The 27347-nt window shown below is 36.6% G+C and overlaps 1 protein-coding gene across 1 annotated transcript in view; it reads left to right on the top strand.

The window, feature by feature from the left end:
• Window positions 1-27347, top strand: part of ATG4C (autophagy related 4C cysteine peptidase) — a 178098-nt gene that overhangs the window by 105748 nt on the left and 45003 nt on the right. The gene's annotated exons all lie outside the window — the stretch shown is intronic.

Genomic DNA, 27347 nt, shown 5'->3' with positions numbered 1-27347 from the left:
GAGTTTGCTTGTTGTAGTAAGTTCATAGTAGTGAAACCATACAATATTTGCACTGATTTGGCTGATTTCACTCAACATGTCCTCAAAGTTCATTCACCTTGTTTCATGCCTCACAATTTCATTCCTTTCTGCAGCCGCACAATATTCCATCGTATGTATATACCACAGTTTGCCCTTCTGTTCATCAATTGATGGACCCTTGGGCCACCTCCATCCATTAGCAATCGTGAATAAATTTCATGGGTTTTAAAAGAGGTTATTTTATGAGAAGTAAAAGTAAACTAAGGAAAAGAAAAGTTGGAAGTCCAATAGAAGTTTGAGAAAACGAAAGGATGAGAGAATTACAGCAAGTTTTGAGTGTATTTAGGCAAATACACCATAGTAAACTGACAGATAAAAATATATTAAGAAGCTTGCAATGATTTAAAATGGATGTGGGAATTGGAAGGAAGTAAATACTGATGATACCAGGAAGTGGCTCTGGGTCTACCATGTTGCACAACTCCAGGGGACACTATTCTTGGTGTATGCTACCTGAATGACACTGGGTAATTGTGTGGTGTGGCAGTCCCGTAGCTAATATTTACATAGTGCTTGTTATTTACTCAGCACTGTTCTAATCAGTTCACTTTTATTAAATTATAGCCAGTGAATCTGAGATAGAGAATTAGATCTAGGGTTTATGCGTTCTGGGACTTGGATGCTCACGGAAAGGAACAGGTCAGGAGAGTTCATGGTCAGAAGTCAAGTTAGATCAGAGGGTTTAAGTGGAGAGATACACACATATATATATTTAAATTATTGTCAAATAATTTAAATACCGTAGGAAAAAAAGTCACCCATACTTCTGCCATCTCAACATGCTACTTTCATTTTTCTATAGTCCCTTTATTTTGTGTTCATTACATTGCTCTTTAAATACATATGTTCAACTGGATTTTGATTCTTTATTTTAAATTTAACTGTATTCTATTTGATGGAGAGGGTCTAGAAAGAAAATGGTTAATTACACTAGAAGACCAATATTAGAAGGTTAATATTCAAGAAGATCAATATAAACTAGAAGGATAAAAATATATATAGTCAGGAAGTGAATTAGATCAAGAGAATAGCGTAGAAAGGGAGTAACTGTATCATATTTTGTTTACCTATTCATCTGTTAATGTAAACTTGGGTTTCCACCTTTTGGCAATTGCAAATAATGGTGCCATGCATCAGTGTGAAAATGTATGTTCAAGTCCAGCTTTCAATTCTTTTGTGTATATACCCAGCAGTGAATTGCCAGTTCCTATGGTAATTCTATACTTAACTTTCTGAGGAACCAACTGTTCTCCACAGTAGCTGTACCATTTCACATTCCCACAATAATGTGTTAGTGTTCCTATTTCTCTGCATCCTTGCCAACACTTTCTATTTTTGGAATAGTAGCCTTTCTAGTGGGTATGAAATGGTATATCATGGTTTTAGTTTACATTTCCCTATTGGCTAATGATGTTGAGCATCTTTTCATGTTTTTATTGGTCATCAGTGTATTGTCTTTGGAGAAATGTCTATTTGGGTCATTTGCCCATTTCTTAATTGGTTTGCCTTTTTTGTTGAGTTTTAGGAGTTCTCTATATTTTCTGGATAGTAAGCCTTTATTGGCTATGTGGTTTCCAAATATTTTTTTCCACTTTGTAAGTTGTCTTTTTACCTTCTTGATAAATTTCTTTGATGCACAGAAGTTTTAAATTTGATGAAGTCATTTATCTATCTTTTCTTTTGTTCATGCTTTTGGTATAAGGTCTGAGAAACCATTGCCTAATACAAGGTGCTGAAGATGTTTCCCTATGTTTTCTTCTTGGAGTTTTAGAGTTTTGGTTCTTAACTATTTAGGTCTTTGATCCATTTTGAGTTAATTTTTGTATATGGTTTGAAGTAGGGTCCACTTTCATTCTTTTGTATATAGCTATCCAGTTTTCCCAGCAGCTGTTTGCTGAAGAGACTGTTCTTTCCCTGTTGAGTGGACTTGGCACTCTTGTCAAAAATCAATGGCATTCCTCCCTCCTACATGGGATCTGAGACCCCAGGGTGTAAAATTCCCTGGCCACGCAGGATATGACTCCTGGGGATGAATCTGGACCCGACATCGTGGGATTAAGAACATCTTCTTGACCAAAAGGGATATGCGAAATGAAACTAAATAAAGTTTCAGGGGCTGAGAGATTCCAAATGGAGCCAAGAGTTCACTCTGATGGACATTCTTATGCATTATATAGATAACCCTTTTTAGGTTTTAATGCACTGGAATAGCTAGAAATAAATACCTGAAACTGTCAAACTGCAATCCAGTAGCCTTGACTCTTGAAGACGATTGTATGGCAATGTAGCCTACAAGCGGTGACAGTGTGATTGTGAAAGCCTTGTGGATCACACTCCCTTTATCCAGTGTATGGATGGATTAGTAGAAAAATGGGGACAAAAACTAAATGAAAAATAGGGTGGGGGGGATGATTTGAGTATTCTTTTTTACTTTTTTTTTATTCTTATTTTCACTTTTTCTGGTACAAGGAAAATCTTCACAAAATGGGGTGGTGAATGCAAACTATATGATGGTTCTGTGAAAAATTGATTGTACACTTTGTATGATTATATGATATGTGAATATATCTCAATAAAATTGAATTTAAAAAAATGGCATTGATGTGAGGCCTTATTTCTGAACTATCAATTGATTCCATTGGTCTGTATGTCTGTCCTTATGCCAGTACCATGCTGTTTTGATTACTGTTAATTTGTAATAAGTTTTAAAATCGAGAAGTCCTACAACATTGTTCTTCTTTTTCAAGATGGCTTTGGCTACTCAGGATCCCTTACCTTTCCATATGATTTGATAATCTGCTTCTCCATTTCTGCAAAGAAGGGTGTTGGAATTTTCATTGGGATTATATTGAATTTGTAAATCACTTTGAGTAAAATTGACATCTTAAGAATATTTAGTCTTCCAATCCATGAACATGGAATATCTTTCCATTTATTTAGGTCTTCTCTAATTTCTATTGACCATATTTTTGGTTTTCCATGCATAAGTCCTTTACTTCCTTGGTTAAATTTATTTCTAGGTATTCTATTCTTTTAGTTGCTATTGTAAATGACATTTTTCTTGACTTCAGTTTGTTCATTACTAGTGTATAGGAACACCACTGATTTTTGTGTGTTGATCTTATAACCTGCCACTTTGCTGAATTTGTTTATTTGTTCTAGTAGCTTTGTCATGGAGTTTTCAGCATCTTCTGCAAATAGAGGGCATCTTCCTTTCGGCTTTGGATGCCTCTATTTGTTTTTCTTGCCTAATTGCTCTGGCTAGAACATCAAGTGCAATGTTAAATAACAGTGGTGACAGTGGGCATCCTTGTTACTACTGAACTTAGGGGAAAGATTTCAGTCTTTCACCATTGAGTGTGTGCTAGCTGTGGGTTTTTCATATATGTCCTTTATCATGTTAAGGATGTTTCCTTCTATTCCTAGTTTTCTCAGTGTTTTTATTAAGAAGGGTGCTGCATTTTTTCAAATGTCCTTTCTGCGTCAGTTGAGATGGTCATGTGATTTTTTTTTTCTTTCAGTCTATTAATGTGGAAATTGTAATTGATTTTCTTAGGTTGAAACACTTGCATTCCTGGGATAAATCCTATGTGATCATGGTGTATAATTTTTCTTTTGTGCTGTTTGATTCTGTTTGCTAGTATTTTGTTAAGCATATATGCATCAATATCCATGAGGGATATTGGTATGTGATTTTATTTTCTTGTGAACCTTTATCTGGTTTGGTATTAGGTTGATGCTGACTTCAAAGAATGAGTTATGGAGTGTTCCCTGTGTTCAATTTTTGGAAGAGTTTGAGCAGGATTGGTGTTAATTCTTTCAATTTTTGGTAAAATTCCCTGTGAAGCCATCTAGTCCTGGGCTTTTCATTAAAGGAGGTTTTTGATTACTGATTCAATATCTTGTTTTTGGTCTGTCGAGATCATCTATTTCTTGTTGAGGCAGTGTACGTAGTCTGGGTGTTTCCCGGAATTTGTCCATTTCACCTAGGTTATCTAATTCATTGGAATAGTTATTTGCACCCTCTCTCTATTTTGCAAGCCTATCTATAGGTTTGTTGATTTTATTGATCTTTTCAAAGAACCAACTTTTGGTTTTGTTGATTCTCTGTGTTTGTTTTTTTTTTTTTTTTTTTTTTTTTTTTTTAATTTTCCATTTCATTGATCTCTGCTGTAATCTTTGTTGTTTCCTTTTTTCTAGTCACTTTTGGTTTGGTTTGCTCTTCTTTTTCTAATTCCTCCAATTCTGAGAATGAGGTCTGATTTGAGATGTTTCTTCTTCTTTAATGTAAGTATTTAGAGCTATAAATTGCCCTCTTAGCACTGCCTTTGCAGCATCCTGTAAGTTTTGATATGTTGTTTTGTTTTCATTTGCCTCAGTATATTTTCTAATTTCCCTTGTGATTTCATCTGTGAACCATTGGTAGTTTAAGAATGTATTGCTTAATGTCCATTATTTGTGGGTTTTCCAGTTCTCCTACTGTTATTGATTTCTGGCTCATTCTTTTGTGGTCAGAGAAGAAATATTATATAATTTTAATATTTTAAAATTTATTGAGATTTGTTTTATGACCCATCATATAGTCTATCCTGGAGAATGACCCATGTGCACTACAGAAGAATGTGTATTCTGCTGCTGTTGGGTGAAATATTCTATATGTGTCTATTATATCTAGTTAGTTTATAATAGTGTTCAAGTCTTCTATTTCCTTATTGATCTGTCTAGATGTTCTATCCATTATTGAAAATGGTGTATTGAAGTCTCCTACTCTTAATGAAGAACAGTCTATTTCTCCTTAAAATCTGTCAATATTTGCTTCATATATTTTGGGACTCCCCTGTTAGGTGCATATGTATTTATAATTATTATATCATCTTGTTGAATTGACCCTTTTAACAGTATATAGTTTCCTTGTTTGTCCTTTGTAAGTTTTTGATTTAAAATCTATTTTATGTGGTATTAGTATAAGCTATCCTAGCTTTCTTTTGATTACTATTTGCATGGAATATTTTTTCCATCCTTTCACTTTCAACATACTTTATGTCTTTGAATTTAAGGTTGTCTCTTGTAAATAGCATTTAGTTGGGTAATCTATATTTTCTATCCTGCCAATCTTCGCTTTTTGACTAAAGAATTTAGTCCATTTTTATTTAAAGTAACTATTGGTAATGCAGAGTTTTCTTTTGCTACTTTGCTATTTAGTTTTTGTAAGTCTTATACCATTTCTGTACTTTAATTACTGCTTATTTTCATATTTATTCAATATTTTGTGGTAAACCATTTTGAATATCTTTTTATTTCCTCCTGTGTATATTTTTCAGATGTTTTCTCTGTAGTTGCCATGGGGCTTGAATTTAATATCCTAAATCTATAACAATCATGTTTTATTTAATACCAACTTAACTTCAATAATATCCACAAACTGTATTCAGTCCCTTTAGCCCCCACCATTTTGTTGTACTTTTTACAAATATATCTTTATACATTTTGTGTTTCAAAACCATAGATGAATTTTAACTTTTTGGTCTTTTGCATTTTAGAAACTGTATGAAGTAAAAAATTGGTGTTATATACCAAAAATATAATACAATAATACTAGACTTTATAATTACCCATGGTTACCTTTACTGGAGATCTTTATTTATTTATGCCACTTTGATGTACTGTCAAGTGTCCTCTCCTTCCAATCTGAAGAACTCTATTTAACATAGCTTATAGGGCAAGTCTTCTGGTGATGTGCTCCCTTAGCCTTTGTTTACCTGGTAATGTCTTAATCCTTCCCTCATTTTTGAAAGCTAGTTTTGCCTGATGTAAGTTTCTTGGCAGTAATTTTCTTTAAGCATTTAGTATTTCATTCCATTGCCTTCTTGCCTCTATGATTTCTGATAAGAAATCAGCACTTAATCTTATTGGGGCTCCCTTATACAAGACACTTGCTTTTCTCTTGCAGCTTTCAGAATTTTTTCTTTGTTTTTTGCATTTGAGTTTTATTATAATGTGTCTTGGCAGGCTGCTCTTTGAATTTATCCTCTTTGTGGTTTATTGGATTTCTTGAATGTGAATATTCATGTCTTTCATTAAATTTGAGAAGTTTTCCACTGTTATTTCTTTGAATATTCCTTCTGCCCTTTTCTTGCTTTCTTCTTCAGGTATTCCCATAGTGCTTATATTGGTATGCTTGATGGTGTCCCACAGGTCTCTTAGGTTCTGCTCACTTTTCTTCTTTCTGTATTCTTTCTGTTCCTCAACTGAAATCATTTCAATTGTCTTATCTTCAAATTCACTGATTCTCTCTTCTGCAAGCTCCAATCTGTTATTGGCACTCCCCAGGAAATTTTTTTTATTTTAGTTATTGTGGTCTTCAAGTCAAGCATTTTTATTTGGTTCTTTTTCATAATTTCTGTCTTTTTACTGAGATTCTTATTTTGTTTATATACATTTTCCTGATATCCTTGATTTCTTTCTCTGTTTTCCCTTAGCTCTTTGAGCATATCATAGATCTTTTTTTAAAAATTCCATTTTATTGAGATATATTCACATACCATACAGTCATCCATGGTGTACGATCAACTGTTCACATACCATCATATAGTTGTGCATTCATCACCCCAATCTATTTTTTTTGAACATTTTCCTTACACCAGAAAGAATAAAAATAAGAATAAAAAATAAAAGTAAAAAAGAACACCCAAATCTATTCCATTCCTCCCATCCCACCCTATTTTTTATTTGGGTTTTGTCCCCATTTTTCTACTCATCCATCCTGTACATTGGATGAAGGGAGTGTGAGCAACAAGGTTTTCACAATCATACTGTCACCCCATGTAAGCTACATAGTTGTACAATCTTCTTCAAGAATCAAGGCTACTGGGTTGCAGTTTGACAGTTTCAGGTATTTATTTCTAGCTATTCCAATACACTAAAACCCAAAAAAGGGATATCCATATAGTGCAAAAGAATGCTCTCCAGAGTGACCTCTCAACTCCATTTGAAATCTCTCAGCCACTGAAACTATTTTGTTTCATTTCTCTTCCCCCTTTTGGTCAAGAAGATTTTCTCAATCCCACGATGCTGGGTCTAGACTCATCCTCAGGAGTCATATCCTGTGTTGCCAGGGAGTTTTACACCCCTGGGAGTCAGGTCTCATGTAGGGGGTAGTTCTTGAAGATGTGGTTAGACATGTCAAAGCCAAATTGATTTAGAGAATAAGCATTATTTATTAGTGGGTCTCTTTGTAAAAATGCCTTGGCAGACAATACGAACTTTTTGAGGGTTTTAATAACAAAAACATTAACTGGAACCCTAATACCTTAGTGCAGTGTTTATCAGATTGTGGTTTCCAAACCATCCATATCAGAATTATCTGGGGTGCCTGATAAAATGCAAATGTCTGGGTACTTCCCCTTCTCTTCTAAATGGATAATAAAGTTTAAGAACTAATCTTCAATCTTTGAACAAAGTGGAACATGACCCACTTATTTGGGACTTATACAAGAACAGTTTTAACTTTCTCAAGCTTGTGATATTACCAGTTCACTTGATCACCAGTTTAGCCTTTTCAAGCTTGTGATATTACCCATTCACCAATTCACCAATTCAGTGATCCAAACTCTGTAAGTGCCATGAGATTGGGGAATAAAAATGCAGTACAAGTGATTTTGTGCCACAGATGAGCCAGACTAAAGCAAGTTTAGAAAGAAAGATATGGAATAAAATAGAATACGTTAGTATAAACTGATTTAGAGCTGATGACTTAGCAGCAATTTTAAGTCAGATGATAGATAATATGTAGAGTGTTGATGGAGCAAGAAGGTAGTTCTTGAAGTCTTGTTTATTTTAGACAGATATGATGCCCTCTAGGATTCCCAGTGTAGACCCCAAAAAGCTAGAGAAAATTTTTCTAAAGTAATATAGACTGAAGTGCTTTCATATCCTTAATTTCTAAGATAATTAACTGTCAACATGTTAGAAAGTTGTCTGTTCATGTTGACACTACTCAAAGCATAGTTGTAACTAGTGGTCTCTCAAAAAACTAAGACATTGACTTGAATTTATAGTAAGCTAACTAAACCTATGGGGGAAATATTTCAAGCCTGCTACATATATTCTAAAATCTAGCAACGTTTCCATAAAAATTGTACAGGGGGCTTACTTGACAAACATCAGCAAGGAAAGGAGAGGTCACTGATTTTGCATAAAAGTTTTTAAAAAAAATTTCTAGTAAAGTCTCTGCCTCTGTGTTTTGAATCTTGTCTTGCAGGATAGGACACTGGACTTTCCGTTTATTTATTTAATTTTTTTAAGGAAGCAGGTAGAAAATTTATTAAGAATGCATGTAAGAGGACATGTGGGCACTCTCTCAAAGAAAGAGGTCAGAGGTGAGAGGCCCAAACACTGTGGGGTAATCTGCTTTTATAGATTTTGTTTCCTTTTGTAATTTTTATTATTTTACTACCCTCCCCTTTTCCCTCATCTGTAGACTCACTCATGTAGCTCTACCCTTCTCCCTCCTTTGTGATGCTTGAGAGTAGATAACTCATCCAGGAGGGGGTCATTTGGTTTCCAGATGATGTTTATTGCTGTTCTTCTCAGAGATAGCTTTCTCGTTCAGGCCTGACTCCTCCTTGGAATTTGCCCTTTGTTCATCAGCCAGCCACGGCCTTAATTCTAACCCTGCCTAATTTCCCAGTGAGAGATTACTAGCTCCCTTAATTAATCTTAAGGGAATTTGGGCCAATAGTCCATCTTCTGTAGCTGCTTCAAGCTGTCAATGGGTTGCAGGCCCTACTTGTGGGAGCATAGAAGTCTGTGCTATGCTATTGAGGGTGGCTGGTCGAGTGAGGTGAACAGGAGTGTAGCCTCTGGTGAGGAGGAGTTTTTCTAATCTGGAAAGAACAAACTGGGCGAGAAATTGTATACACAATCTGGACAGAAGCAGGAGCAAGATGGAGCTCAGGGTATTCTCTAGAGTTTTTAGAACCTTGTTGGTTGGGGCTTGGCATACCGTGGCAGTTTGTAATATCTGGCTGAAATTTGCACAAGAAAAACTAGAATGACTTCTTGACTCCATTTGAAATTTGTTAGCCACTGAAATTTTATTTTCCTTTTTGGGTCAACTAATTCTATGATGCAAGGGCCAGGCTCATCTTTGGGATAATGTCTTACATTGCTAGGGAGACTTACATAACCCTGGAGTCATGTCCCATGTAGGGGAGAAGGTAGTGAGTTTATTTGTAGAGTTTGGCTTAGAGAGAGACTACATTTTAGCAACAAAAGAGGTTCTCTGGAGGTGATTCTTAGGCATTAATTATCAGTAGGCTTAGCTTTACCATTACAAAAAGAAGTTTTATAAGAGCAAGACTCAGAGGCAGGGCAAGATGGCAGAGTAGTGAGGTGTAGGTTTTAGTTAGTCCTCCAAGACAGTAGGTAGAAAGCCAGGAACTGCGTGGACCAGACACCGTAGAGCAATTTGACTTTGGGCATACTTCATACAACACGAATGCATGGAACAGCTGAGATCAGCGAAATCTGTAAGTTCTCATGGCCAGAGAACCCACACCCCTCCCTGCCAGGCTCAGTCCTGTAGGAGGAGGGGCCATCAGTGCTGGCAACCAGGAGGGAGAACTACAGTAGCAGCTCTGATTGAAAACTCAGGCTGCTGATCAAAAATTCCAAACATAGATAGACTGAGACCAGATACCGGAGAATCTGGAAGCAGGCCAGCGGAGAGAAGATTAGAGCTAGCAAAAACAGCAAAAAAAAAAAAAAAAAAAAAAAAGAACCCAAAAAATGGAGAAGGGCAGGGCTCAAACAGAATCAGGTGCATATGCAAATCCAGAGTGGGAGACCCCTTGTCTGAAGAGCCGGTTTCTCTGCTTTCCTGATTGTTCCTTAATGGCCCTAAACTCCTTGTCTCTTAGCATTTCAATAGCCCATTAGATCTGCAAGGAGGGCCCTTTTTCTTTTTCTTTTTTTCTTTTTTCTAAAACAGTTACTCTAAGAAGCCCATTACAGAAAGCCTCAAAGACTTGCAATTTGGGCCCAGGCAAGAGCAGAGCTAAGATAGTTCTGAGGAACAAAGCAGTAAGTCTAGTGGTTGAGAAAATTTGCTAAACATCATAACTTACCAAGAAAAAAAAAGGGGGCATCCCCTTACAGCCATCTTCCCAGCAGGCTGGGAACAGTCCTGCCTGGCACTAATGCTACAGCCCAGAGCTGCCCCAAACAACCCAGTGTGACAGGAAGTGTTTCCAGCAACACACGCACATGCCACAATATCTGGCATGGACAATAGCTTTTCGCTCACTGGCAGCTAATTGTCCTGGATCTGGGAAGGCAGAGCTGTGTGAAAAAGGGGAAATTAACACACCCCATTTAGCCATCCTTTCAGCAGGCTGGGAATACCCCTACACGGCCCTGCAGCCCAGAACTTCCCTTGGGGGATGGTGCTTACCTGTGACATAGCACAGTCTTCCCTCAGCAGAGGCCCTCGGAGGGCACGGCTTGGAAAGGGTCCCACTTGCAAGTCCCAGGGACCATACGCCAATACCAAGGACTTATGGGTTAATTGCAGAGACAAACTGTGGCGAGACTGAACTAAAGGATTGGACTATTGCAACAGCTTTAAATCTCCAGGAACACCTGGGAGATTTGATTATTAAAGCTGCCCTCCCTCCCTAACCATTCAGACACATACCCCACATTCAGGGTGAGCAGTACCAACTGCATGCACAAACTTGGTGCACCAATTGGACCCCCATAAGACTCAGAACCCCACTCACCACAGAGACAAAGTTGGGGAGAACTGGCCTGAGGGGAATAGGAGGCTCACGGATGCCACCTGCTGGTTAGTTAGAGAAAGTGTACTCCACCAAGCTATAGATCTGACAAATTAGAGATAAGTGTTCGAGTCAGTCTACATATCCTAAAAGAATGCTATCAAGCAAATGCCAAGAGGCCAAAAACAACAGAAAATATTAAAGCATATGAAAAAAACCAGATGATACGGATAACCCAAACCCAAACACCCAAAATCAAAAGATCAGAGGAGACACAGTACTTGGAGCAATTAATCAAAGAACTAAAGATGAACAAAGAGAGCATGGCACAGGATATAAAGGACATGAAGAAGACTCTAGAAGAGCATAAAGAAGAAATTACAAGAGTAAATAAAAAAATAGATGATCTTATGGAAATAAACTGTCGACCCAATTTAAAAATATTCTGGATACTCATAGTACAAGACTAGAGGAAGCTGAACAGTGAATCAGTGACCTCAAGGATGACAGAATGGAAAATAATTGTGGGAAAAAATAAAAAAAAAATTGAAATGGCTCTCAGGGATATGATAGATAATATAAAACATCCGAATATAAGACTCAGTGGTGTTCCAGAAGGGGAAGAGAAAGGTAAAGGTCTAGGAAGAGTATTCAAAGAAATTGTTGGGGAAAACTTCCCAAAACTTCTAAACAACATAAATACACAAAGCATAAATGCCCAGTGAACTCCAAATAGAATAAATCCAAATAAACCCACTCTGAGACATATTCTGATCAGATTGTCAAATACTGAAGAGAAGGAGCAAGTTCTGAAAACAACAAGAGAAAAGCAATTCACCACTTACAAAGGAAACAGCATAAGATTAAGTGGTGACTACTCAGTGGACACTATGGAGGCGAGAAGGCAGTGACATGACATATTTAAAATTCTGAGAAAAACTGCCAACCAAGAATTCTTTATCCAGCGAAGCTCTCCTTCAAAATTGAGGGAGAGCTTTAAAAATTTTCACAGACAAACAAATGCTGAGAGAATTTGCTAACAAGAGACCTGCCCTACTTGAGATACTAAAGGGAGCCCTACCAACAGAGAAACAAAGAAAGGAGAGAAAGAGATGGAGAACAGTTCAGTAATAAGGAGATTCTGTATGGTATGTTAAAGGGCATTAAGAGAGAGAGGGAAAAAATATATCTGACAAACATAAACCAAAGGATAGGATGGCTGATTCAAGAAATGCCTTCACAGTAATGTTGAACATAAATGGATTAAACTCCCCAATTAAAAGATATAGATTTGCAGAATGGATAAAAAAAATATTTTCCATCAATATGTTGCCTACAAGAGACTCATCTTGGACACAGGGACACAAAGAAATTGAAAGTGAAAGGATGGAAAAAAATATTTCATGCAACCTACAGCCAAAAGAAAACAGGAGTAGCAATATTAATCTCTGATAAAATAGACTTTAAATGCAGGCTTGTTATGAGAGACAAAGAAGGCCACTACATACTAATAAAAGGGGCAATTCAACAAGAGGAAATAACAATCATAAATGTTTATTTACCCAATCAAGGTGCCACAAAATACATGAGACAAACACTGGCAAAACTAAAGGAAGCAATTGATTTTTCCACAATAATTGTGGGAGATTTCAACACATCACTCTCTTCTATAGATAAATCAACCAGACAGAAGACCAATAAGGAAATTGAAAACCTAAACAATCTGATAAATGACTTAGATTTAACAGACATATATAGAACATTACATCCCAAACCACCAGGATACACATTCTTCTCTAGTGCTCATGGAACCTTCTCCAGAATAGATCATACGCTGGGACATAAAACAAGGCTCAATAAATTTAAAAAGACTGAAATTATTCAAAGCATGTTCTCTGACCACAGTGGAATACAATTAGAAGTCAATAACCATCAGAGACTTAGAAAATTCACAAATACCTGGAGGTTAAACAACACACTCCTAAACAATCAATGGGTTAAAGAAGAAATAGCAAGAGAAATTGCTAAATGTATAGAGACAGATGAAAATGAGAACACAACATACCAAAACCTATGGGATGCAGCAAAAGCGGTACTGAGGGGGAAATTTATAGCTCTAAATGCATACATCAAAAAGGAAGAAAGAGCTAAATTCAAAGAACCAATGCAGCAACTAAAGAAGCTAGAAAACAAACAGCAAACCAATCCTAAACCAAGTAGAAGAAAAGAAATAATAAGGATTAAAGCAGAAATAAATGACATAGAGAACAAAACAAAACAAAACAAAGAATAAAGAGAATAAATAGCACCAAAAGTTGGTTCTTTGAGAAGATCAACAAGATTGACAAGCCCCTCGCTAGACTGACTAAATCAAATGAGAGAAGACCCATAAAAACAAAATAATGAATAAGAAAGGTGACATTACTGTGGATCCTGAAGAAATTAAAAAAATTATAAGAGGATACTAAGAACAACTGTATGGCAACAAACTGGATAATGTAGAGGAAATGGACAATTTCCTGGAAACATCTGAACAATGGAAGAAATAGAAGACCTCAACCAACCAATCACAGCAAAGAGATCCAATCAGTCATCAAAAAACTTCCCACAAATAAATGCCCAGGGCCAGATGTCTTCACAGGGGAATTCTACCAAACTTTCCAAAAAGAACTGACACCAGTCTTACTTAAACTCTTTCAAAACATTGAAGAAAATGGAATACTACCTAACACATTTTATGAAGCTAACCTCAATCTAATACCAAAACCAGGCAAAGATGCTACAAAAAAGGAAAACTACAGGCTGATCACCCTAATGAATATAGATGCAAAAATTCTCAACAAAATACTTGCAAATCAAATCCAAAGACACATTAAAAAAATCATACACCATGACCAAGTGGGGTTCATTCCAGGCATGCAAGGATGGTTCAACATAAGAAAATCAATCAATATATTAAAAAACATTAACAAATTAAAAGAGAAAAATCAAATGATCATCTCAATGGATGCTGAAAAATCTTTCAACAAAATCCAACATCCCTTTTTGATAAAAGCACTTCAAAAGGTAGGAATTGAAGGAAACTTCCTCAATATGATAAAGAGCATATATGAAAAACCCACAGCCAGCATAGTACTCAATGGTGAGAGACTGAAAGCCTTCCCTCTAAGATAAGGAACAAGACAAGGAGGCCCGCTGTCACCACTGTTATTCAACATTGTGCTAGAAGTGCTAGCCAGGGCAATCTAGCAAGACAAAGAAATAAAAGGCATCCAAATTGGAAAGGAAGAAGTAAAACTGTCCTTATTTGCAGATAATATGATCTTATATCTGGGAAACCCTGAGAAATCGACGATACAGCTACTGGAGTTAATAAACAAATTTAGCAAAGTAGCAGGATACAAGATTAATGCACACAAGTCAGTAATGTTTCTATATGCTAGAAATGAACAAACTGAAGAGACACTCAAGAAAAAGATACCATTTTCAATAGCAACTAAAAAAATCAAGTACCTAGGAATAAACTTAACCAAAGATTTAAAAGGCCTATACAAAGAAAAGTACATAACTCTACTTAAAGAAATAGAAAGGGACCTTAAAAGACGGAAAAATATTCCATGTTCATGGATAGGAAGGCTAAATATCATTAAGATGTTAATTCTACCCAAACTCATCTACTTATTCAATGCAATCCCAATCAAAATTCCGACAACCTACTTTGCAGACTTGGAGAAGCTAGTTATCAAATTTATTTGGAAAGGGAAGATGCCTTGAATTGCTAAAGACACTCTAAAAAAGAAAAACGAAGTGGGAGGACTTACACTCCCTGACTTTGAAGCTTATTATAAAGCCACAGTAGTCAAAACAGCATAGTACTGGCACAAAGATGGACACTTTGATCAATGGAATTGAATTGAGAATTCAGAGATAGACCCCCAGATCGACTGACTGATCTTTGATAAGGCCCCCAAAGCCACTGAACTGGGACATAACAGTCTTTTCAAAAAATGGGGCTGGGAGTGTTGGATATCCATATCCAAAAGAATGAAAGAGGGCCCCTAACTCACACCCTACACAAAAATTAACTCAAAGTGGATCAAAGATCTCAATATAAAAGAAAGTACCATAAAACTCCTAGAAGATAACATAGGGAAACATCTTCAAGACCTTGTATTAGATGGTCACTTCCTAGACCTTATACCTAAAGCACAAGCAACAAAATAAAAAATAGATAAATGGGAACTCCTCAAGTTTTAAAGTTTCTGTACCTCAAAGGAATTTGTCAAAAAGGAGAAGGGGCAGCCGACTCAATGGGAAAAAATTTTTGGAAACCATGTATCTGACAAAAGACATATCTTGCATATATAAAGAAATCCTACAACTCAATGACAATAGTACAGACAGCCCAATTACAAAATGGGAAAAAAATATGAAAAGACAGTTCTCTGAAGAGGAAATACAAATGGCCAAGAAACACATGAAAAAATGTTCAGCTTCACTAGCTTTTAGACCATAGTCCTAGCTTCCCCTTCACTTCAGCTTTATTCTTTTAGTATGTTGTATTTTCTTCTGGCTCTGAATTCATTTGTTTCTTATAATCTTAAATGATGGGCAGCAGCATGGTACAAACTTATATAAGTACCTAGTACACTGTTTTCCATAAGTGTGGGTTCTCTTCCCCTTTTCCTCCTCTTTTTATTCTATTTACTCAGTTTTTCATATTTTGAATTGTATGTGAGCATAGTTTTCTGCCTCTGACTTGTATGCTATTCTTTCCTGTGACTTGTGACTGTTTCCTAGACCTGATCCACTGTGCTTAGCCAGTTTTGTGATCACCAGCCCATGTCTATATCTAGAGGGGTACTTTTATTTTTGTAGACTATGTTACCATAAACACATAAGAGAGTTGAATGTGAACATTTTGAAAAATTGACTTAAGTTTTAAGGGAGCTTAAAATATTATAAAAATATAAAAACATTATAACTTTAATTTTAATCTTATAAATTTGACATGAGATTGGATGATATAGTGCCAGCATTTCATAGATATCCTGTATTTTTCTTTTCTGTCACAGTAAAACATGGAATTGATTCACATAAAGTTCAGTGAGCATTTCATAGAGGCTAATGATTATTTCCATCTATATATTAATTATATTAAATTTAGAAGACCTACATTTCTTACCACTAGTGTTAGCACTTTCATTTTTCTGTTTTTCTGTCATGTTACCAAATAGGGGGAAATGAAATATAAAATCCAATAATTATATTAACTGCTATATAATGATTGTGATATTAGCCAGCAGACAGTATCAACTCAGATCTTAAAGCACTTGTTTCTCACCTGATGTTCAAAAGTCTAAGTTTTACGATTTTTAAGGAAGTTTAGGGGTGTCAGGTTACATATGAAAGTCTGATGTCTATGTTTTTTATTATAGCCTTCCTACTGGTAGTGGGATCTTACTGTGGATTTCTTTACATAACAGCTTTATTGATATATCATTTGCATACTATACAATTCCCTCTTTTAAGGTGCACAATTCAGTGGTTTTTAATATAGTCAGAGAGTTGTATAACTATCACTGCAATCAAATTCCAGTACATTTTCATCAGCTCAGAAAGAAACCCTATACTCGTTTATAATCACTTCCCATTCTCCACCCTGCCCCTATGCCAGCCCTGGCAACTACTAATCTACTTTCTCTCTCTATGGATTTGCCTATTGTGGACATTTCATAGAAATGGAATCATAAAATACGTAACCTTTTGTGTCTGGCTTCTTTCACATGGGAAAATGTTTTCAAGGTTCATCTATATGGTAGCATGTATCAGTACTTCGTCATTATTATAGTTGAATAATATTGCATTTAATGGCTAGACCACGTTTTGTTTATCCATTCATCAGTTGATAGACATTTGAATTGTCTCCACTTTTTGGATATTATGAATAATGTTGCTGTGAATATTCACTTACACACTTTTGTGTGGACATATGTTTTCATTTCTCTTGGGTATATGCCTATGAATGGAATGGCTGGCCATATGCCAACTCTGTGTTTGGCTTTATGAAGTACTAGCAAACTACTTTTCAAAGTGGCTGTACCATTTTATAATCCATCAGCAACACAAGAGGTTTCCAATTTTCTACATCCTCATCAACACTTGTTACTATCTTTTTAATTTTAGCCACCCTAGTGTGTGAAGTGGTATACGTTCTAGTTGCTAATGCTGCTGGAATGCAAAACACCAGAAATGGATTGGCTTTTATAAAAGAGGGTTTATTTGGTTACACAGTTACAGTCTTAAGGCCATAAAGTGTTCAAGGTAACACATCAACAATCGGGTACCTTCACTGGAGGATGGCAAATGGTGTCCGGAAAACCTCTGTTACCTGGGAAGGAATGTGGCTGGCGTCTGCTCCAAAGTTCTGGTTTCAAAATGGCTTTCTCCCAGGATGTTCCTCTCTAGGCTGCAGTTCCTCAAAAATGTCACTCTTAGTTGCACTTGGGGTGTTTGTCCTCTCTTAGCTTCTCCGGAGCAAGAGTCTGCTTTCAATGGCTGTCTTCAAAATGTCTCTCAACTGCAGCTCCTGTGCTTTCTTCAAAGTGTCCCTCTTGGCTGTAGCTCCTCTTCAAACTGTCACTCACAGCTGCACTGAGTTCCTTCTGTTTGTCAGTCCATTTATCTGGCTCCAATGATCAAGGCCCACCCTGAATGGGTGGGGCCATGCCTCCATGGAAATGATCTCATCAGCATTATCACCTATAGTCGGGTGGGGTGCATTTCCATGCAAACAGCCTAATCCAAACATTCCAACTTAATCCCCACTATTATGTGTGCCCCACAAGATCGCATCAAAGAATACGGCTTTTCCTGGGGGACATAATACATTCAAACCAGCACAGTAGATTACTGTGATTTTGATTTTCATTTTTCAAATGACTAATGAATTGAACATCTTTGCTTGTGCTTATTGCCCATTTGGATATTTTTTTGGAGAAATGAATATTCAAATTCTTTGCTCATTTTAAATTGGATTATTTATCTATATATTTTGGAGTTGTAAGCGTTCTTTACATATTTTGAATACAAGTCCTTTATCAGATATATGATTTGCAAATATTTTTTTCCATTCCGTGGGTTGTCTTGATGTTGTCCTTTGAAGCACAAAGGTTTTTACTTTTGATGGAGTTAATTTAAATATTTTTATTTTGGTTACTTGTAATTTTGGTGTCATAATTAAGAAAACTTTGCCTAATCCAAAGTTACAAGATTTATACCTGTGTTTCCTTAAAAGAGTTTTATAGTTTAAGGTCTTCCATTTAGGTCATTGATCCATTTTGAGTTAATTTTTGGATATGGTGTGAGGTAGGAATCCAGTTTCATTCTTTTGCACGTAGATATCTACTTGTCCCAGCACCATTTTTTTAGAAGACTGTTCTTTCCCCCATTCAATGGTCTTGGCACCCTTGTTGAAAATCAACTGACCACAGATATATGGGTTTATTTCCAGACTCTTAATTCTATTTCATTGATCTTTGTGTCTATTCTTATGATAGTAACACACTGCCTTTGTTGGAAGTTTTGAGGCTGGGTATTATGATTCCTCCAACTTTGTTGTTCTTTTTCAAGATTGTTTTGACTATTGTGGGTCCCCTGCATTTCAATATGAATTTTAGGATCAGCTTGCCAATTTCTCCAGAATTTTTTTCTTCAAGTTTTTTATTCTTAATTTAAAAAATGTAAATAGTTACTGAACTTTTACATAATATAAAGTTAGCCAAAACACCAAAGATACATGTCTTGAATGGGAAAAACATGCAAAATAGCTTTTATAGCTATGATAGTATTATATAAGAACATATCAAATTATAATAGATTATGTTATACCATAGTATCAGGCATAACAAGTACTTCAAAAGTAAGCTGTGTATATTCACTTAGTTCTACTAGTTTAGAAAAATTATGAATCCTTATATTCAGAGAAAAATAAATATTTAATTTCTCAAATTCCAGTATTACACAGGGGAGATGGCATAATTGGTTGAATTGTAGAGTCAGATTGGCTCAGCTCAAATTGTGACTTTAGTACTTACTAATTGTGTGACCTTGAGCAAATTACTTAAGCTCATAATAAAATGGGAATAATAGTAACTAATAGGGCTTTTGTGAAAAAATAGATATAAAACACATAGAAAAATGCCTGGCACATAGTAAGTACTCACTAAATGTTAGTCTTTTAAAACTGTTGTCGAGATTTTATTCATCTATATCCTAAGATTTGAAAAGGCTTTAAGAATATACTGGTGTTTTCTTTTGTTTTGTTTTTTAAACTAGTATTGGAGTACAAGAATTAAAAAAGAAAAGGAAAAAACTCTCTTAGAGCCCCTTAATTCAATTCCAGTGTCTATTGAATGTCTGCAAGGCAGACACTTCTCTCAGGGAGCTTAGAAATTTACTTAAGGATGGGAAAATACATAAAAAATTTTACCCATGGTAGAAGAAGAGAAGACTTTTAATAAAAGTTCTACAAAGTAAAATTATATTTTGTTTCAAAAGAGAGCTCACATCTGGTTATAAGGATTAGGAAGGTCTTCATGGAGGAAGTGGCATTTGAACCTTAAAGGTCTGGTAGAATTTATATACAGAGATGGAATAAGTGTTTGGGCTAATAAGAGGGAAATAGCATAATGATCTAGAGACAGGGTCCATGGGTATGTGTTTCTAAATGAAAGGGGGGTTGGGGTGGGGGTCTATCCCCATGTAGCACATTTCGAAGTGCATGTGGGTGGGTTGGTTATTAATACTGCTGGCATTTAGTAAGGAGGTGAGATGTGGATGCCTGATTACACAGGTGTATACAAATGTAATTATGCACCAAGCTCTCAGATTTATGCACCTTGCAGTATGTATTTTATAACAGTAAAAAGATAATAGGAAAAAAAAAGCAGCCATGTATGCATGTTATTTAGAGATAACAGAAGAAACACAAAATAGCTAAAAAAGTTGAAAGTGGTTGTCTCAGGGGGAGCAGAGAGGTGAAAGGGAGAGGGACTCATTTTTTTTCTCTAGTAAGCCGAGTAGAATTATTTGACTTTATTAAATTATGTGCGTGTCTAAAAAAATGTGAAGATTTAAAACTAGAAGATGATTTCTCAAGTCCTACCTTTAGTGTCTCTTTGATCCAGATATAATTCTATGGATTCTATGGATGAATTTAGTGAATTTAGATGGGGCTGAGGAAGAGTAGGTCATTTGTTGCAAGGCTTCTTAACCTGGCAGACCCATGGATTGAATTCAGGGGTCCATGAACTTAAAGGGGAAAAAATCACTCATATCTTAGGAAATATAGTATTTACTTCCATGAAGAATGTAGGCAACAAACCACATTACTATCAGCAATACCTGGGCCTTTGTCACCAATAGAAATCATAGATACTTTCATATCACATTATAGTTAATGCCAATATCTTGGAAATATTTGCAGTCTTTTGAAATTATGGTAGGACTTGCTACTAAGACTTATTTATGTGTTAATAAAGTTATTTTAATAAAGATATTTTAATTGTGATGGGATGAATGTATTTTGTATATGGAAAGATCATGTCATTTTGGGGTCCAGGGGTGGAATGTGCCAGTTTGAATGTATTATGGCCCCCAAAATGCCATTATCTTTGATGCAGTCTTGTGTGGGCAGGCATATTAGTGTTGATTAGATTGTAATTCTTTGAGTATTTCCATGGAGATGCGACCCACCCAACTATAGGTGATGACTCTGCTTAGACAATTTCCATGGAGGTGTGGCCCTGCCCATTCAGCATGGGCCTTGATTAGTTTACTGGTTATTAATACTGCTGGCATTAAGTAAGGAGGTGAGATGTGGATGCCTGATTACACAGGTGTATACAAATGTAATTATGCACCAAGCTCTCAGATTTATGCACCTTGCAGTATGTATTTTATAACAGTAAAAAGATAATAGGAGCTACCTTCTTTTTTCCTTTCTACCTGAACATTGCCCTGCCTGAATGCCAAGTCATCCTAGGCCCTGTTCCTCAATCTTTTTTGCGTTATCACTCCCTTAAGGAGCCCTTTTAGACATTTTTTCCCTAATCACATCTCTCCATGAAATTTTAATACCACAGATATACTACTGTGTATCTGTATTTGTACTGAATGCTTATCTGTGATTTATGCATAAAAAAGTAAGATTTTGTGGCGCGCGTGAACGTCGCCGCCACCGCCCGGGACAGCCCGGAGAGCAGCTGGCAGTTACCCAAGAACTATATGAAACAGCGTTTTCGGGGTCTCCAGTAACCAGTCACACATTGGACTCAAGTTTGGAATTGGAGGAAAAGCTGAGATTGCAGCGAACATTGTAAGTTCCCCGGACCAGGGGTCTGGCGCCCCTCCCCACCCAGACCTCACAGACAGTCTTGCTGCCGGCTTCCTGAAAGGGGGTGGGGAAAGAACCAAAAAACAGCAATCTGCTGAGGGCAAGAAGGGAGGCTCAACCCAGCCTCAACTGCAGAATTAATTAACAAATTAATTAACTAACTTTGGGAGCTGGGGTGCTAAAGAAGGGCTGGGCTCCAAGAAGTGGGGGCACGTAAAAGCGGGCACCCATTCCCAGACTCCAAAAAAGCCATTTTTTTTTCCCCTTACATTTTGTCCCTTCTGGCTTCTCACTGATCCCTTATCTCTTTGCATTTCAATAGCCCCTGGCAGGGGTGGAACTGAAGCGGTTGGAGAGTAATTATCAGACAATAGCCCAAAGCGTATCTTTAAATGCTCTATTCTGACACTGACAAAACTTCCAGGCTGGGGAAAGACATTTAAAAGAGACTCTTTTTTTTTTCCCTTTTTTCTTTTTCTTGATTTCTTTTCTACTTTTTTTTTTTTTATCTAAAAGTAATATATGTGGTTATTTTCTATCGGAAAGCCCAGGTTGAGGGACTAGGCTGGGCTTGAGGGGAGACAGAGTACCCACAGTGTCTTTGAATTCCGTGTTCACTACTGAAGGCCTCCAGCCCCATCTTTAATTGGTAACTCAGGCTGACCAAGGAATCTACCTTGAGAGGCCCCAAAGAGGAGAGAGGAGAAGGGAATAGTGTCCCTGAGAGACAACTGGAGGTCTGAGGATTGGAAGAGTGGAGGGAGGCCCAGCTCAACTGGCAGTCCTCCTTCTGGGAATTCAGACCCCAGGGGCTGGAATTCAGATTCCGGCTTCAGTCAGCCACGCCCCTGACAGGCTCAGAGTCACCAGGAGAACTAAAGGCTCCATACCTCCTTACACTGGTGGGGGAGCTGCGGGCTGGCCAGCGCCACCTGCTGGACAGGAGAGGAAAAGCACCAATTCTAAAGGCCTCATAGGAGGGTCTCATTCTCAGGAAAACTCCATACCCTCCCAATGAGACCTAGGCCTCACTAGACTGGGAAAATCTGACTAGGGTCGACCATATCCAAGGAGACCCACTCACAAAAAGGTTACATAGAGGCAGAGCAAGAAACAGAAAAAACAAGAGGGGAAAAATTGTGATCAACTAAATAGAACCTAAGTTAGAGGTCTAGAATAAGTTGAACTGAATAACAGAGGCCAGAGAACAAAGCCAACCAACAAGAAAACCACTAGGTAAAAGACAGAAAACAAGCTCCAAAATAAACTAATCAAGAGAATCAGATGCCTAGACAACTTAAGATAACAAGCCATACCAGGAAACACGAAAACATGGACCAGCCAAAGGAACAAACTAATAGCTCAGCTGAGACACAGGAGTGGAGGCAACTAATGCTAAATAAATTTGATGAAATGAAGGAAGATATAGCAAAAGAGCTGAAGGATATAAAGAAGACACTGGCTGACCATAAAGAAGAATTCATAAACTTAAAAAAACAAATGGCAGAACTCATGGGAATGAAGGCCACAATGGAGGAGATGAAAAACACAATGGAGGGACACAACAGTAGATTTGAACAGGCAGAAGAAAGGATCAGTGAACTGGAAGACAGGTCATTCGAATTCATACACACAAAAGAACAGCTGGTGAAAAAAATGGAAAAATATGAGCAGGGTCTTAGGGAGCTGAGTGACAACATGAAACGCACAAATATACGTGTTATGGGTATCCCAGAAGGAGAAGAGAAGGGAAAAGGGGCAGAAAGAGTAATAGAAGATATATTCACTGAAAATTTCCCAACTCTTATAAAAGACAGAAAATTAGAGATTCAAGAAGTACAACGTACCCCAAATAGAATAGATCCCAATAGACCTACTCCAAGACACTTACTGGTCAGATTGTCCAATGTCAAAGACAAAGAGAGGATTCTGAAAGCAGCAAGAGAAAAGCAATCCATCACATACAAGGGAAAGTCAATAAGACTATGTACAGATTTCTCTGCAGAAACCATGGAGGCAAGAAGACAGTGGCATGATATATTTAAGATACTGAAAGAGAAAAACTGCCAACCAAGAATTCTATATCCAGCAAAACTTTCCTTCAAAAATGAGGGAGAGATTAAAACATTTTCAGACAAACAGACACTGACAGAGTTTGTGAATAAGAGACCAGCACTACAAGAAATACTAAAGGGAGTGCTACAGGCTGATAGGAAAAGACAGGAGAGAGAGAGTTGGAGAAGAGTGCAGAAATGAAGATTATCAGGAAAGGTAAAAAGAGAGGAAAAAATAAGATATGACATATAAATTCCAAAAAACAAAATGGTAGTAGAAAGTACTGCCCTTACAGTAATAACACTAAATGTAAATGGATTAAACTCCCCAATAAAAAGACACAGACTGGCAGAATGGATTAAAAAACAGGACCCATCTATATGCTGTCTACAAGAAACTCACTTTAGACACAAGGACAAACATAGACTGAAAGTGAAAGGTTGGAAAAAGATATTTCATGCAAACAACAACCAGAAAAAAGCAGGAGTAGCTATATTAATATCAGACAAGTTAGACTTCAAAAGTGAAACAATTAAAAGAGACAAAGAAGGACACTATATATTAATAAAAGATAATAGGAAAAAAAAAGCAGCCATGTATGCATGTTATTTAGAGATAACAGAAGAAACACAAAATAGCTAAAAAAGCTCGGACAGAAGGGGTGAGCTTGCTGCAGCCAAGAGGGACACTTTGAAGAGCGCACAGGAGCTGAGAGAGGAGCTGCAGCTTACAGAGACATTACAAGAGCAAGTAAGAGTGACGTTTTTGAGGAGTTGCAGCCTAGAGAGGAACATCTTGGGAGAAAGCCATTTTAGAAACCAGAATTCTGGAGCAGACACCAGCCATGTGCCTTCCAAGCTAACAGAGGTTTTCCAGATGCTATTGGTCATCCTCTGGTGAAGGTACCTGATTGTTGATGACTTACCTTGGACACTTTATGGCCTTAAAACTATAACTTTGTAATTAAATGAACACCCTTTATAAAAACCGATCCATTTCTGGTGTTTTGCAAAAAGGCAGCATTAGCAAACCAGAATACTATTCCTTTTGTAATCCTATGTGTTTTCATTTACATTTAAAAACATTTTTCTAAGAGGTTCATAGACTTTACCACACTACCCAAGGATTTAAAGTGAGGAATTGAGAGAAATAGAATGAGACCAGGTTGTGAGAATGGTAGGCAGAGGAGAAATTCAGACTGAAATCTGGAGGTGGAGCATTTTGAGTGTTTGAAGTAGATGATGGTGAGCATCAGTAGGAGAGGTTGTGAAGTGATGATAGAGCCAGCATCTGGAAGCTACCCCTTTGAGTCAGAGGAATTTAAATGGAAAGGCAAATCTTTCTGCTAATTGAATTGAGGAGGAAGTTAGTATTGTCAGAAAAAAGAAAAATTTGAATCAGTATGAACAGAGAGAGGATCAGTAATTGCAAAACCTATGAATCTCTTAGAAAAATGTTTTTAAATGTAAATGAAAATGCATTGGATTTCAAAAGGAAAGGTTATGAAAAGTGCTACCATAATTTCAAAACAGTACAAGTAATATTACAAGACGTTTGCAGTGGCAGTGATGATACCAATGGCATCAACTGTCATTTACTGGGTACTTACTAAATTTTTATTTTTCAAATATTATTAATTAAACTAAATAATTAGGTGGATGGGGATGAAAGCAAGGAGGCTGTGGAAAGGAAATTTTTGACCTAATCTGGCTAGAATGTTGGAAAACAGGGATTAAAGATGCAGGCAGTCTGGGTTGAAGAAGAGATGAGGTGGCACTTGACAAAAATTTGCTCATTGTTTATTGGCATTGAGAATCAGGTGCCCATTGTTTCAACAACTGCTAAATGGGAAGTTTCTGTAAGGTGCTCCTTTCCTCTCCTCCATTCCTCTCGTACATCCTGCCCGCCCTGAGGTGAGGAGCCTGATCCTAGTAGCCTTGGAAGGTGACATTTTGAGCCTTCTGCTCTTTGCCTGGCCTTCAGACCCCAATTTTCCAGAGAGTGCAATGAGAAAGAGCTTTTTTGTTACTGTACGATAGGGGGAAAACGCCAGTGGTATAAAATAGACTAAGGACTTTGCAAAATATAGCAAGTTCGTGTCTGCTAATATGTTAAGTTATTTGGCTTCCCTAATTTAAGTAGTGATTTGTTGTTTTCATGCTAATACAAATTCTTGTATTAATAGGAGCATGGCCCTGGGTTTCTTCATCCGCCTGGGAAAAAATTGCTTGTTTGATGGTAAACAATGAACAGAAGAATTGATTCACTGTCTTCATTTAAAAAAAAGATGGTATGAAGCAATAATGGAATAATTTTAATTGTAACCATCTAACACTTGGAATCAGTAAGATCATTTGTGTTCTGTTTTTAGGAAATAGAGTATTAAAGAGTACATAGTACATTAGAAATGCAAAACATGACTGCATGTTCTCAGGATTTTGTCAGTGTTACATGAAAGAGCACTTGTATTGAGATGCTCGGCTCTGAGGGTATTCTCTGTTCAGTGTGTATTTACAGAGATGTATGAATATTTGATTAATGAGTCATGGTCTCTGGAGAAATTTAATAACTGTATTGCTATACAAAGCCAGGCCCTTAACTGTTAACACAGCTGCCAATAGTGTCATTGACACTGTGGCCCTTTCTGAATCTAATATATTCTGTGGAGTAAATTCCTTGGTTAAAAAGGGATCTGTGAGAGACATTATTCAGTTATCCGTTTTGAACTTTACTCAATTTACAGACTCTGATTTGTAAAGATTTTTCCAATGAAAACAAGCAGTGATAGATATTTTTAAAATGACCATTTTTACAATTACTTTTCCCAGAATTTAGTTGAAAAGTCACTGATAAAATAGTAAAAAGCAGTTGATTATCCTCTTCAGGATTACCTGTTGGGGATTCAGTAATAAATTTTTGTCTTGCTCTTCATATAAGAAATAGCCGTAAGAAGTAGAAATACAAGATATATTTGTGATTTAGATATGTAGATTTCACATGAATTTAAATTCAATAATCTAAATTAATTATTAAACAATTTAATGCTATTGTAGGAATAATTGAGGGCTAATTATCCTTTCCTTATCCATTTTTTGTTTTTAATATCTATGAAGAAATCAATTTTAACTTTCAAAGTTAGGTAGGATTTTAGTAATGTTACCTCGGTTTAACTGCTTAAGTAACAGGGAGAAATGTCAAAAAAAGATAAATTTAGTTCAGGAGCTTTCGCTAGAAGCTGTAACTGCAGGTTAGAATTATCCATGCTATGCAGAATTTCCTGCAACACTTCTCCTTAGGGCCACAATGCATTACAGCAGACGTATAATGAAGCTGCTATAAAATCTCTGGTAATTAAGGGGGATTTGACAGTAATTGCAACAGTGAATCAACTTAATTATTACCTGCTTCAAAGAGAGCTAACCTGATGTTATAATCTAACCTTTTCTACTTTTTAAAATGGGAGATTAAACAAGTATATATAGCATCTAAGAATTAAATCTGTTGAGATAGAATTATATTAATATACTTCTAATATACATTTTATGCACATGTACACATCGGCTTCCAAGAACTAGTATTTGGCTGTCTGTGATCTATTAAAGTTATTTGGAATGCTGTGGAAATTGAATCAAACTCCCATCTCTGATTCAAGTCAGCTTCTCCCCAAGCCACAGACAGACCTTGATTGTGGTTAACCTGACTTCCACAACATAAAGAAAGCAACTTTCTTAATATTAGAATGTAAAGAAAAGGAATACCAAAATTATTATCATGGTTTACATTTAGGTAGAGCATCCATCTCTTAGAATCTTAAAATCTCATTGAAAGCTACAAAAAAGCTCAGAAGAAGATGAAGATCTAGAATCGTGTGTGAGAATTTACCAGAGATCAGTGATCCATCTAAGTGGTTATCCCTTTGACTCTCTGTCTTCTAGATGGTTCATTCCTTGTTAATAACAAGCAGAGTAGATTGAAGGGCATGAAACTCAAACCAGGTGAATTCTACTCGATAAACAATGTAACCAGACCATGAAAAG

This window comes from Choloepus didactylus, chromosome 2 (genome assembly GCF_015220235.1).
Source record: "Choloepus didactylus isolate mChoDid1 chromosome 2, mChoDid1.pri, whole genome shotgun sequence".
In the NCBI taxonomy this organism is placed as follows: domain Eukaryota; kingdom Metazoa; phylum Chordata; class Mammalia; order Pilosa; family Megalonychidae; genus Choloepus; species Choloepus didactylus.
The sequence above is the reverse complement of the archived record's forward strand: the minus strand, read 5'-3'. Positions and strand labels throughout refer to the sequence as shown.